This window comes from Rhinolophus sinicus, chromosome 5, assembly GCF_057876585.1.
Source record: "Rhinolophus sinicus isolate RSI-liver-muscle chromosome 5, RSI-T2T, whole genome shotgun sequence".
Lineage (NCBI taxonomy): Eukaryota > Metazoa > Chordata > Mammalia > Chiroptera > Rhinolophidae > Rhinolophus > Rhinolophus sinicus.
Window position 1 is genome coordinate 61,570,295 of NC_142505.1, and position 15,618 is coordinate 61,585,912.

The following is a 15,618-nucleotide window of genomic DNA, read 5'->3' on the forward strand; positions in this document are numbered from 1 at the left end:
AGATCTTAGGAAAAATTCTTAAATTTCCATTCCTTAATTTATCCCTAAAACTGTAAATGGGAAAACTTTTCGCTAGACTGCTGTGAGAATAAAACAAGAGAATAGCTATTAGTAGATTTCAAAATGACTATGCAAATTATTCGCAAAGTGATTGGACAGTAATCAGGTGGCAAATGTTTGTTTTACATGCTCTGCTTATGCAGGGTTCTTAATTTCAAACTGGGTAAAACCAAGACCATATCCCCTAAGAACATATTCTGGTGACACTTTTTATACGAATCTCTCTCTTCAAATATCCCTCAACTTTCCTGTAGTTTTCCCCACACCCCACTAGTCTGTCCTCCAGAGTTTTTAAATCCAGTTTTTCTACAGTGAGAGCATGGTCTCTGGAGTTAGATTTACTGTCAAATCCCAACTCTGCTATTTTCAAACTCTTTGACTTTGAGTATGACATATTTAATAAACCAGTAGGAACCCCCATTTCCTTATCAGAAAATGAAGATAACAATAGATTATGTCTTACAGCATTATCATGATAATATAAAATAATGACTGTGAAGTGACATCAAGATACCTAGGCCCTTTTTTTATGGTGGAGTAGAATTCCATTGTGTATATTTACCACATCTTTATCCAATCATCTATCGAAAGACACTTTGGTTGTTTCCATGTTTTGCCCACATGGATGGATCTTGAGATTATTATGCTAAGCCAAATAAGTCAGGAAGAAAAAGATATGAAACCATATGATTTCACTGATATGTGGTATATAAAACTGAAAACAAAAAAAGAACGAGACAGACAAATGAAGAAACACAAACTCATAGACATAGACAATAGTTTAGTGGTTACGAGAGGGTAAGTGGGGAGGAGGTTGGTAGATGAGGGTAAAAGAGATCCAATACATAGTGATGGGAAGAGAACTGACTCTGGGTGGTGAACACACAGTGTGATATATAGATGACATATTACAGAATTGTACACCTGAAACCTATGTAACTTTACTAACAATTGTCACCCCAATAAACTTAAAAAAAAAAAAAAAAAGATGCCTAGGCCCTATTAGGTGCTCAAAAAGTGCTATTATTGACAAGCTTGAATTAATTAAAGCTCTTTGATAAAACTGATATAGGCTTTGTCTTCCATGTGGTATAACGCCAACTTTGAAAATATTTCTTTGGTTTACACCACGCTATGGGACACCTTCTACATTATTTTCTATGTGATTAGCGCCCCCTGGAGGTTTACCGGACAGCAGTGGCTTTTCCTGCTTTTGGTGCAATGTTGAAGATGTGCTGTGGAAGTATCTACTGTTGACTGTTGAAACGTTGTAACGTTTTCCTCAAAGCCAGAATGATGAAACCAAGAAAGAAGTTGAAAAAAGTTGGGGGGGGGGGGAAGGTGGATTCGAGCAAGGCTTCTTAAATGTAAACGTGCATATGACTCCCCTGGGGATGTTGTCAAAATACCGATTCTGGTTCAACAATTCTGGGATGGGACATGAGATTCTGCATTTTTAACAATCCCGCTGGAATGCAGCTGAGGCTGGTGCTGGGACCACACTGTGGAGGGGGGCTCTAGATTAGGAAGGTTGGCTTCATCGCAACTTTCTTCAGATGCGCTTCTTCTTCTTAAAAGGCGCTTTAGGGCTCTTACTGAATTCAGACCTGGTCAAAACATCCCTCCTCCTCTCCCACAATTCATTAGGTCAGTGTGAAACAAGAGTCCCAGGAGATGTTCAACACCCAAAGGACTCTGAAGTGAAATAAATTTGCCAACAACTACAAATTAAATCTCCCCCTCTTGGAGGCTCACATGAATGTATTAAAAGCTACTATTACAAAAAAACAGACAAAAAGTAACAAATAAAAACATTTTACATGGTTTAATGTAGAATTTCCCTTACATATACTACAAGTGTCTTATATCAGTTACATTGGGTGGAACCCAGGCATCAGTAGGTTTCAAGCTCTTCCCAGGTGATTCCAATGTATAGTGGAGGCTGAGGAATGCTGGGTAGGAGGAGGAGATTCTAATAGAACACACTGGCGGACAAACCTGTAGTTGAAATACTTTGTCTGATATCACATTGTTGATCAGATGTTAAAGTTGATAAATCCTGAAGTGTTAGACCTACATGAATACAATAGGTTTCTTGTTTAAACAGACTTAAATGGCTTAAATCCGGTTGGAAATTTGAGAACACTGGAGCTGACAGATTGAGTGGAGGAAGAACACAAGGACTTTTAAATACCTCTCCGACTCTCCAGGCTGTTGGATGCATGTCTCTGTGTCTACTAGACAGCGGCTGACAATTAAGTTCGCGAACTTGTTGCAATGATGTTCCTAACCTTTTTTTTGATATCAGAGGGATTATTCGTTATGAATTTGTACCAAATGGACAAACAGTTAACTAAGTTTACTATTTGGAAGGGCTGAAAAGGCTGAGTGAGAAAGTTAGGCGACCTGAACTTTTTGACAGAAATTCATGGCTCTTTCATCACAACAATGCACCAACTCATAGGGCACTGTCTCTGAGGGAGTTTTCAGCCAGTAAACACATAACTGTATTGGAACACCCTCCCTACTCACCTGATCTGGCCCCCAATGACTTCTTTCTTTATCTGAAGATAAAGGAAATACTGAAAGGAAGATATTTTGAAGACATTCAGGTAACACAATGATAGCTCTGATGGTCATTCCAGAAAGAGTTCCAAAATTGCTTTGAAGGGTGAACTAGGTGCTGGTGTCGATACATAGCTTCCCAAGGGGAGTACTTCGAAGGTGACTGTAGTGATATTCAGCAATGAGGTATGTAGCACTTTTTCTAGAATGAGTTCACAAACTTAATTGTCAGACCTCGTAGGCTCTGACCTGAAAATTTCCTTGCAACTCTTGAAATGTTTGAAAGAGAAATATTTTTCATAGTATACATAGCTATACTCTTTTATTCATTTAAAGATAGACTTTTAGGAAAGACATTTAGCCCCTCTAGCTGTCATTTTCCTTGGGTATAAAGGGGCTCTCATCTGCCCTGTCTGCTTGTTCAGACCTGTGTAAATTCAATGCAACCCTATGTAGAGAAAACACGTGATAAACTGGTGTACCAAAATATTATGAAATATTCTTACTGTGAAATAAAAATGCCATTTCTGATAATTAAGTACATTGTTTGGTATCTTTGATTATATGCTGCAGAAATTTGTTTGAGAAAAAGCAGGACTGTGCTTTTGCCAGTCTTCTGGCATTTGCTTCTGCCCCGTGTCTGGGTGAAAATTAGCACTATGTGGAAGAGTCAGGAGAAACTTTGTTACCTGGTATGGCTAATTAATAGTCACAGATCAATTTGTTTATCATTTGCTTCTCTTATAGATTACCCATTGTTTCTGACTAATGTCTGAAGATGGCTCCATATAGTGCCACAAGTTTATCCTACCACTGATACAAATATGACCTTTTAATGACCATTTAAATAATGCAGTGGTTTATACCTTGCTTTGTATTTAACCTCTCTCTCCCATATCATTTTGAACAAGCAGTCTCTATCTGCTAGGTCCTCATTAATGGGCGGTAAACTTTGACACATGTTCAAATCAGTTTGTCTAAGAAATTTTTCATTGGCATTACTGTGGATTTTCATTGTCCTATCTTCCTAAATTTCAGTGATAGGAACTGAAATACTTAACATCAAGGCGGACCTTTGACATTTCATCTGTGAGGTGATGGGCACTGAGAAAGTTGGTTCTGGAGAATGTCACAGAGATTTCAGAAAAATATTTGGTCTGTGTCCCTGTAGCTTCTCAGCTCTTTCTCTGTCACACCTTCTGCTGTATTCAGCTTTCTTCCTAATTCTGGTAGCTTTCTAAAGCAGCCTCCTGAGTCCTCCCCATTAAGTAGCAGAGAATTCCATGTGCAGCTCTGAGGTAGAGCTGGAAGGCCTTCCAACTGTACCCAAGGAATCCCTCTATCCAAGGGAATTTTATCGTGATTAAATTTATTCAAGTCCAAAATGCTTTGTGAAAATCGAATTCCTAGTAATATCTGCATCAGAATACCCTAACTAAAAAAAAAAACAAAAAACAAAAAACTTGTACATAAGTTATGAGCCCAAAACTTGGGAGTTTTACACAAAAGAAACTTTTAAAAATTAGCCATATCAATTTATTTTGTGTATTGGAGGTACGTACAGCTGCTATTGCTGTGTCTGCTACTGACTAGAATATCACGTGTTCATGTGTGCCCCAGAGTACACTAGGCACTTCACATGCATTATCTCATTGCATCATCCTGACAATATGTGACAGACACTGTTTCCACCCTCATTTTCTGGGGAAGGAAACTGAGGCTTGGAGCTGTTAATAGCTAAACGCTCACTAAGTGCCAGCCATTCCTCTGAGCACCTAACTCAATCTTAATCCAGTTAAACGGAATGACCTCGTGCAGCACGCACTGTTGTTACCCATTTCATAGATGAAGAGATTGAAACATAGGGTTTGAAGAAACTAACCTTAGGTTTTTAGATTCAGGTAGCAAAATCAAAATTGAACCTAGCCTGTGTGTTTCTAAAGCTTGTGTGTAAGCTCACTTCTCTGTAGACAGGGAACGAGAAGTTGGAAATGAGAGATGGAAACGGGGACAAGGTTGTCTGCAATACTTTGGCCCTTAACCCCGAGGTCCAACTCTACCTGAAAAACCTGTTATTTATTTCACTTAAGATCCTGCATAGAAAATGAAACAAAATGTCTAGTGCTGAAAGGCAAATACTGTAATCATTTGCGTGACTTGCTTCTTTATTCCAGTAATGTGAAAATTGTCAATTATGTATGAATTATGGATGCCACAGATACCTGTGATTTTCTGCTGCAGTTTTGTAAACACATGCAGCTGCCTTTAATTTTATTTTACCTGTCATGTAATTCATTAGCACACACCTGCAGTTACCCAAAATACAGAAATGAATAAAGCTGGTTTTCAGTTTCCAATGTTTATGTGCCATACACCTCTCTGTTTAATTACCACACTTGGAGTTTGAGATATTGGTTAAAAATGGATGCATTCCAAAAAGGAGCTTAGTGATTATCCTTTAAGAACATACTCAAATTCCCACCTCAGCCATTGACTTATATCATTGCTTTATCAGCCAAAGCCCAGGCACTTTGGCAAAGGGGAAAATTGTAGTATTGATTTTTCTGCAAATTTTAAGGCAGCAAAGACTAATCATTAAAAAAATAGATTTGGAAGATAGCACTTGAGAGGCCTTAAAATCAGAAGCATGGCTGGTGCTGGTGGATTCTTGCCGCTCCGCCATGTCCCCGGGCAAAAGTCAGCCACATCCTCATTTGTATGTGAGGTTGTGCAACACTGGACTGGCAGGAAGTATTTGCTTTAAGCCTGCCTCCTCTTCTTCATTTTTTTCCTGCTTATTGAAATTAATGGGTTAGGTTGCTTCTGATTGTTCCTTATCCTCACTGAAAAATATGAAATAATTTTAATGTTTTTAACAAAAGACAAAACTTACCTTCATCTTGTCATTTTTTAAAAAAATAGGATCTCCAGTAAAACCACAGATATAATAAAAGTGGTCACATTTTAGAGAATGATCATATGTCAAGCATTCTATTAAATATTTTACACGAATTATTTCATTGCATCATCTATATAACCTAACAAGTTGGCTTCATTTCCCTCAATTTACACACTGCGAACCAGACACCAAGTGACTCATGAATGTGATAGCTCACCTAATAAATGGGACCTCTGTGATTTAGAACCAGGATGACTGGCCTTTCTTCAAAGCCTGTCCTCCATATTAGGATGCCATATAGACTTACATCTTGTACAGGTATCCTCTTTATTCACCCATAATTTTCACCGTTAACTTCTTCACTATATCTGTTATATGAGCTACAAAATGATTTATGATGCTTTATCAGTTCCATTGCCTTCCTCACTTCTGTGTTTAGGCCATTGTTATTTAATGTACAAAAGTTTTCAGTGTGAGGGCTAGAAGTACATTTGTAAACTTAATGTCTTAAGTGGATTTTGGCAAGATAATAGGTGAGGCAGGCATTTTTTTCTTGGTATTTTCCTGTGCTTTGGACACCAGGTCATTTATCAGGCCAAGAAGTAGAGCCTGATTTCTTTTTCCCGCACCCAGACTTATATATCTGATGTTTCATTGCTACAATGTCTCATATGCTACTAGATTCTAATTAGTAATAATTGGTTTATGTGAGAAGTTAATCCATGGAAATGAATTACCTATAGATACCATTTATTGGATCCTTACTGTAAGATAGGCTCTGTGCTAAATTCTTTACAAACATTATCTTTCACAGCCATCTATGATGGCTTTATGATCTTAATTTGTAAATTAGGAAGTTGAGGCACAGAAAGATTAAACCCCTTGTTTAAGGTATAGATTATAGGCAGTGGAAACAGGATTTTAAATTCATTTTTATATGACGTTAGTCCCTGAGTTCTGATCTGCTTGTCACAGTACTATTTCTTTAAGTGTGGATACCTGTATCAGAATCATCTCGGCTGCTTGTTGAAAAGGCTAATTTGTGGAATGCTCAAAATCTTCCCATTGAGGAATTAGGAATCTGCAATCTTTACAATTTTTCCCAACTCTCCCTGGAATCAATATAAATTTTACTCAGGTAAAAAGCTTATGACTCTTTGGAAAGTCTCTTAAGAAGTAACTGCTAGTATGGTTACACTGGTACAAATCAGTGGGTGAGGCCACTTTGAACAGCCAAAAGTAAAAGATGACTGAATGTACCACCTCCACACTCTGACCCTGGTGCTATCAGTTTAACTCAGTGCCATGATGTTAAACTCAATGCTTTTATAGAAACCCGATTTGAACTGTATGAAGCATAAATCGTAATTTATTTCCTTATGTACAAAACAGCTAAATCCAGGTGCTCAAAGACAGTCACCATGAAAGCCTTTCTCTTCGTGTTTTGGCTCACCTCTCTTCTGTTTTGGCTTCATTCTTAAGTAACCACTTAAGTTCCCACCACCTCCTGGCTTATATTCTACCAGGTTAGAATTTCCAAAGGCAAGAGTCCATCTTTCAAGGTAATTCCTTCAAAAGTCCTAGGGACTTGGGCTCAGATTACTCCATACCTTCCCTGAACCAAACAGAAGCCAGGGGGAATGGCATGCTCCCTGAGTTTGACCGAACTTGGATCCCACCACAGTCCTGAAACTGGAGAAAGAGGGAGAAAAAGGTGGAATCATCCACTCATGAACCACATGAACTAAGAATTAGGCTTGTTCCCATAGGAAAGTTGGGTCATAATATTACAAGTAAGGGGAATGAATGTTGGGCAGACAAATCAATAAATATTTTTCTCACCCATGAATAGATAAAACGAGCTACATTCTTTGTTCATAGCTCAGCTGTCGTTATAGTTTAGATGATCAAATGTAGCACAATTTTCTTAGCAAATATTTTTAAATGTTATCAAATCTAATGTGATCCAGTACTCGGTCAGATGTATCTCCATATAGATAAATAGTGAATGGTAACATCAGACTCAAATAGTGTTCTGATGGAATTTCTCAGATGCTTCCAATCATTGAAATGTATAAACTAGTTTATGACATGTCACAGCACACTTTCAAGGAACAGTTTGAACCCTCTGATGGTTGGAGAAAGCAGAGAGGCCATGATTAGAAGCTGAGAAGGTGGCAACATGAGAGCCTAGAGACCATGGGAACTTGGTTAGGAAAGATGAAAGATATGGATAGAGCTGATGGTGTTTCTTAGATGTAATTTGAAAAATGCTCCTGTAACTTTGAAGGGCTTTGGAATTGAGCTCTCAAAGACAGATTTATTTTACTTATTCCTATTTTTCTTACTTTAAACTGGCAAGTATTAGGATCCTGCATGTTTGCAGAGAGGACTTCATGGGGTGGTTAAGATTCAGATGCCAGCCTCCTGGTAGGGAGAGGTCTAAGACATAGCCTTTCTGACCTTGATTTGTTTCTTGAGTGAGAGAATCCTGTCATAGGACTCTCCTGATTCAGTTGTTAGACAAGCTATGGTATGAAATACTTGCCTTTTGTAATTCCTATTGCCCACACGTCACTTAGATTGCTGCGTGAAAAATACGATTTTACTAATAATAAATCTATGCAAAAACTTAGGTATGAGTAGTTTTATAGTTATTTCCCTTAATTACCTTAATTCTGCTTTCAATCCTCTGTCTTTTAGGGCTGATAAAAAATTTTATGTCAGGCATTTTATTAATTAAAGCAATTAATGTTAGCCATTCTAATAAACAGGATCCAATTCTTAGTCATTTAATGTCATAGAAATTAATGTGTCAGCCTTATCATAGTCTGATTCCATATTTGTAAAGTGGCTTTTCATGTGGTGGTTCAGGGATCCTGCATCCTTCCACCCGTTTTCTAAGACATCCTCAGATTTCCCTACTGCATCCTATGCATTCAGTCAGCTAATGAGCAAAGAGAAAAAACATGGTATGTAACCTGAAGGGTTTGAGAGGCTTGCAAGTTCTGTGCATCACTTTTGCTCATATTCCATTAGCCGGATCTAACTGCAAGGTCCCACCTTAACCAGCAGGAAGGCTGGTTAACATAATTTACTTGTTCACCCAAAAAAGGAATGGATTTAGTGAGTACTCAACCACTTCCTGCTACAATCATACTGGGGCTTCATTTTGCTTCTAGATAGTAAAATCTAGGGAACTTAGTTGCCAAATGGGGCCTCTTTAGCCTATTATGATTGCAGCTAGCAATTCTCTTATTCTCTTTCCCAAACCCATGATTTCCTTGAGGCTCATGTTTCTCTTCTCTTATCTCCATGTGGGGATTCATGCTGAGGCTGGAAACCATGATACTCCGGTTCACCCTTCTCAGGGGAGCCATGTGACCATCTACACAGCGTTCTTGCTACTACTCCAGGCTTTTTCCTGCTCTAGAGGCCCACAGATGTCCTTTCTCTTCCTTGTCCTTAGAGTGCTTTCTACTCTCAGCTGAAGCTTTTGTCATTCCCGAGTAACTTCTCTTCCTTCTCTAGCCTGCAGCATGCACACGCACACACACACACACACACACACACACACACACACAATTCTAATATTATCTCTCCAAAGTTCTTGTGGCATTTAGTTTGATTTCTAATTTCTACCCTACATGAAGCCATGAAGCAAGAAGCATAGAAGGCTAACATTGAGGAATGAAGATGAGGGAAATACCAAGAGTGAAAAATATAAATTAGAATTCCAATAAAGTATCATGCCATAAATAAGTGTGTTGCATATATTGGTTATGTACATCAGGCCCATGCCTATTACACTGAATCATCAAACCAACCCTATGAACTATTAATAGATAACATTTCTCTTTATTTTCAGATGTGGAAACTGAGACTTGAAGAAGCTACCTTGCTGGTCCCTAGACACACACTTCATTAGGAGACAAAAACCGATGTACAACAGACTCCTAGTCCTGAGCCATTAACAAATGTCTCACACTACAGTGCCTGGTCACTGGGGAGGCTATAACTGTGACCGAGAGCCTCAGTAGAAGGCTTGCCGATCCTCTGAGCTATGGAAGGTTAGCAGACAGCGGCAGCACGCTAGCATTTATCAAACACTGACTTTGTGCTAGACACTGTGTCAGCCAATTTGTCACTCTGTCTTGCTTATATTTTCCTGGATTAACACTAGCCCTATTTTACAGAGGAGGAAATGGAGGCTGAGTGAGGTGATCACTCTCCCAGCTATTTAAGGTCAAACTCAGGACTCAAATGCTAACCCCTCTGAGCTCATAGTCCCTAATCTCATTCATTTTCCTGTACCTCACGGAAGACGTATGCCAGCGTGGCCCAGAGGAGAAGTCAGCCTCCCTCAAGGTCTATAAGAAGAAAAGCCACACCTTTTCAGTACTGGGCCACAAGTTGGAAATTAACAAATCATTTCATTAATAAGGGGTAAATAGAATGAGTTGGTTGTGCACACATGATGTATGAGGATTAAGTTTGACCCAAACCTGAAGAAAACACTTCACAGAAACCTTATTCATAGCTATTTTCCTTTATTTACTGCAATCCTCCATTATATCCATTTCATGAAGTAATTTGGGGGGTATTAAATGTGAACAGCTTAACGTTATATAATTAATTGCACTGAGCTTTAGTTACAATTACTAATTGATCCAAACCTGCCAGCTTAGCACCTGGCAGCAGTCAGAAGCACAGCAGTGACAGCAAGCAGGGGGTTGCAATAATTAGCTTATTCCTTTTTTTCCCTCCTTCAAATCCCAGGTGGTCTAAACCCCAGGGCAAGGCAGGCTGCTTTTGGCCCAAGGTTACTGTTTCTGATTCTGGAGTCCTTTTGAAGAAACTAAGAGCTATGGCAGAACAGGCCTATAGATGAGGATAGGCAAATAAAGCACAAGTACCAAACTAGTTTACTGAGGCAGAACTGGGGAAGAGGATCTGGGATCCCGAGATAAGGTCAGGTGGAAGGGAGAGACTGTTAGACCAGAGGTCAATGCATCTGAGCTTCTGACTTTCAAACTTACTCCTTCTAACCAGAGTCCCTGGGAAGTGAGGAAGGATGAAGATTCAAAGGTAGTTTTGCAATCTGAATTCTAGGCGAAGTTGCTGTAGTGGCCATAATCATCCAATATGAAATTAGGTAGAGTTTGGTTTGTTTGCTCGGTTGTTCGTTTTTCCCCCTGGATCTGCTTCTCATTATGTGTGAGACTTCAGGACATTTATATCACTTTATTAGGCCTCAGTTTCCTCATCTGCAAAATGCAAATCAATAATATGGCTGTGGTGCCCTAAATGAGAAAATGCATGAGCATTGCTTAGCACATTGTCTTCTGTACAGTATATTGATCTGTTAATGTTAACCTGTTTTACCCGTATTTTATCCAAAAGAGGAAACAATTCAGTGACCTACATTTTGAGCTAGGATTATTGACAACTAATAAACTTCAAAATGCTAAACATTATCATCTTCATCTTTATAATAAACAGCCACAGTTTATTGAGTATGAATTTGTGCCAGGGAAAACATTAAGTCCCATGTTAACTTTAATTCATGTCATTCTTAACCTTGATGTAGATATTAATATCCCCATTTTATAGATGAAAAATTCAGGCACAGAGAGGTTATGTTACTTCCCTGAGGTTTATACCTATTTTCAAGTAGTAAATGAGTTACAATTTAGGTATCTTGATTCCATCACCATTAACTACTATGCTTTCTGACTTTATAAGCCCTGGGCAAATGTTCTGAGGTTCTCTTTCTGCAATATTAACAAACTTTTATGTTGGGGTGCTAGCCTGGCCTGTGTATTCAGAGTGACTTCAGAAGCAAGCAGTATGGTTTTGAAAACATGTGTTTAGAGCATATTCAGAAAAGAACTGGTAAATTATTATTTATGTTCATTTATTACATTTATTTTCTATTCATTAGCTTTTCTCTGTTTTTGTTAGTTATCTTTGTGCTCCAAAGCCTGCTTTGACCATGCCCCGGTGAAATCCGTGCTGAGGTCAATATTTAGTGGCAGGTAGAAAACTTTGATAGGTCTGTGATCTTAAATCAGAAAGTCATTGCCACACGATATTAAAAACAACTGCAATAAAGACGACCACCACTTTATCAAGAACATAATGAGTAAGTTTTTCTTTCCTGGAAAAGAATTTCTCCCAAATGCTGTGGAGAAGAGAGGAAAAAAATAAAATAAGCCTTGCTTGTAAGGCACACAAACAAGAAAAAATACAGTTTGTTTTTAAATAGTTTCGAGATCTTTGGAGCTGTCTTCCAATCAATAGAAATGACTAAGAAATGCTATGGTCTCATCTCCCAAGTTTTATGTTTCCCGTTTATTTAACCAAGATAATAAAAACTCATATGTGGTCTCTTCAGTCATTTCCAAATAGGACTGGCACATTTAGTTTACCTCCAAATAGCTCAGGCTGCAATTTTCATTTTAAAACTGTCTATATCGTAATCACATGCTAGGTGGATAGCCAGACATCACCTCTGGTTTCTTTAGTAATGAAAATAAGGCTTCTTAGCTTGAAAGTCTTGAGTTAGGATCATAAAAAATGGTATCTTATTTTTTGGCCCATGGGGAGCCCGTGTAAGACCCGGGCAACTTTCACATTTTCAGTCCCTTCACTTTCAGATGCATCCTCTCAACCTCAGATTTAACAAGTTCCAGAGATCAATACCTTCAGTAAGAATCAGCTGAAATTAAAACCTGTGATGAGGCTTCACCCAGTCTCCTTATGAAACTGCCCTAAAGAGTAGCCTGAATATTCAGGGCCCAGCCAAATGGACCTTTATTCTCCTGACAGCCCAAGATTGATAAGAAATAAGCTTCAGATTTCAATAATTCTCTTACACTAGCATTCATCCTGTTACAGTTGCTCTGTGACATTGCTGATCCAGAAGTGCCTGCCCACTCTATTGCATGGTCCAAGCAGCTAGCTTCCCAGCATTCCATGGGAATCCCTACTTCTTATTCATTACTCTGCCAACATTGAACATGTGACACAGTGTAGTGAAATGGTGTCTATCTCAGGTGTTGATTTCAAATTCAACTTGTAATGTTTAAATTGTATTAATTACTCAAAAGTGATGTAAATTTATCTTTATTGAATCTTGATAATACGGATATTGGATACATGGTGGCCATATTTATGCCAGGTTGGAGATGGGTGTGAGGGCTCATCAATCAAGAAGTCCTACCCAGCTGAGTTTTCAGGGCTAGTAAAGTTTACTCTTTCTTCCATTGGCTATAAGAAGTCATTGGCTTGCATAGAGGGCCATGTCATATGAAAAATACACCATTAGACCCTGAAATCATTGAGGTGAGATGGCGTAAATTTGAGATGACATCAGGAATTTGCAATCGACTTAAATACTTTTATCCTCGCTTTTTCTCTCCCATTCACACATTTCTTCTTTCTCTTTTACAAAGTAAGCACCTTTGGTATCAGGCAATTTAAATATATCTATGCTATAACTTCATGTATATATTTTGTTAGAGGCTAGAGGCTGACTGAAAGAAGACATTCCAAACACTGGGAAAGGCCCTGGATTTTATTCAACGGGTATTAATTCAACAAGCAATTACTGAGTGCTTCCCATACTGTAGGCATCATTCAGGTTGATGGGGACATGAGGAATACGTGAACTCTGGTCTCAAATAGCTTACAGTCTTGTCCAAAGGAGGCAAGTGTTGGTAGACAGCAAGAAAACCATGTGACTAGAAGGAATCTGGGGAAGGGCTGGATAAAGGTGTGAGTAGGCAGCATGGGGGTTGCAGAGGAGCCTCTTGAGACCCATGGGTTGTAGTCCTCTAGAGCAGGAGTCAGCCAACAACAGCCCTGTAGACCAGATCTAACCCACCACTTGTTTTTGTGAATAAAGATTTATTGTAACCGTCCCACTGATTTGTGTGAGTACTGTCTCTGAGCAGCTGCTATTACACTACAACAGCAGAGCTGAATAGTTGCAGCTCAGGTCGTATGGCCCACAGAGCAGAAATTCTTTACTATTTGACCTTTTACGGAAAATGTTTGCCAGTCTCTGGTGTAGAGACAACAGATGTCTCACATAACTTTTGATTGATAAAGTAGCCAAAGAGGACTGTTAACTTCAGTTTCCTAACTTTAAGTTCAGTAACAAAGCTTCCCCAGTTCTTATCTACATGTGTTTCTCAGTGGACTAGGACACTCTACTCACATCACAGTTATAATTTTTCCCACTTGAATCTGTAAAAGCTAAGTTTATTTTCTTCTTCCCTTATGGCTCAAGAGTGGATTCTCAGTATTCTGACTATTAAATTACCTCAATTAAGTATTTTCTAGTCATTCTCTGGAAGCCCCATTAACTGTGTGTACCAAACTGACATTGAAATTCTGAAAACATTTCACAAAGAATCTTTTGAGCAAGGCAAGAATCAAAAAACGAGATATCATATATTGTTGCTTCCATGATTATGTATTTGAAAAACCTATAGTGCTATATAGTGAGCTCTGTGCCCAGGCTCAGAAGGAGGAATGACACAATTTTGAGATAAATTGGTTTGTGAAATATTTATGTGCACTTTAGTGGCACAGACAGGAGGTAATCCTTTTTGTATTGAATCAGATTGGGACAGGAAGAAAAAAAAATCACAGTGTTAATGAGATTTTTTTAAAGCCATTTTTAAATTCATGTTGGCAAAAGACAAATAATCAAGACTTTTAATTTCTATAAACTTAATGGCTTGAGAATAAATAAAGCTTTATTAACTTAAATAAAAGTAGCTTTTCTTTCAAAGGCATGCCAATTTATTTTTCTTTGCGTGTAATCTTCTGAAAGACTACTCTGGTTTATGCATTGATCAGCCTTTTCCAGTGTGTTAAGTTGGATTTTAACTAAGTACTGTTGATTTTTTTTGGGGGGGAAAGGCTAAAAAGAATACAGGATGAATGCAGTTTGATACAGGGGGCAAGCCTTTGATCTGGGAGTTAGCCAACATGCATCTTGATACCACCAGTTCTTCAATGCTCTTGCTGTAGAACTGTGGATAGACTACATATCCAGGTGGGATTCACTTTTGTAATTATTAAAGAAAATGACTTGCAAGTAATATAAAACATTTGCACCACCATCTCTGTTCCTTTCACCATGGCAGACATTACTAGTTGATCCCTGCACCTTCTTTCTCCGCCAAGCCAATCTCATTTTTTTTTCTCAATCCAGTGTCCTAAGAAGCTAATATCAAAGAATAAGAGTTGCTGTATAAATTGAAGCTATGCCAATAAATGTGTTGATGACCTCTGGATTCTATGATGGTGTGTAGTATAATGATTTTTTTTCCTATGTATATTCTGTAGTTTCAACTTCTGGTAATACACCTATATTTTAAAATATGCTCATGTGAAGATGTGGATAGAACCCAGAAAAATGAATAATTACCCTATGGTTACTTTGATGACAAGAAGATTACAGTGAAGGTTTTAACTTTGCCTCATCCTCAAAGAAATAATTCTGAACAGTTTGGGTGATATAACAATTACAGTTGTAAAAATACATTTGCCATAGATGACTGTTGAAGCATGATCCTAGCACGCAGCTCTGATTAAATATGACATACTCTGCGTGAAATCCAGTGCTTAGTATATTAGAGAACCTTGGCTAATGTTCCTACGATTGTGAGGATAAAGAAACTGGCCCCCAGATATATTAGTGTCTTGGTAAAATTGTTTTTTTCTTGTTATGTAATCCATTTTTTTGAGATAAATATACATGTTCTTATTGAAAAAATACTTTTTACTTAAAATCTTTATAAATATTTCTCTGTTTCCAGTTTTCTGTATTTGGGGTGAAGAGGAGAATCCCTTAATATGAGTAAAATCACAAGCAGATGTTGACACATCAGAAGGAGCCCCTAGAGCGTATTCAATTTACTAACTGATATGACCCAGAGGTGAAAGACATTACCTCCATGTTTAAGGGATCAATAACATTTTTTATTTGAGTGCAAATGTTTGAACTGAGCTATAATGTTGGCACTATTCCATGAGTACCACCTGCTTTTCTTCACTGGTGCATGTTGTTCTTTACT

At 38.2% G+C, this 15,618-nt stretch overlaps 1 protein-coding gene across 2 annotated transcripts in view; it reads left to right on the top strand.

The window, feature by feature from the left end:
* TAFA1 (TAFA chemokine like family member 1) overlaps window positions 1–15,618 on the top strand; it is a 562,910-nt gene that overhangs the window by 152,061 nt on the left and 395,231 nt on the right. The gene's annotated exons all lie outside the window — the stretch shown is intronic.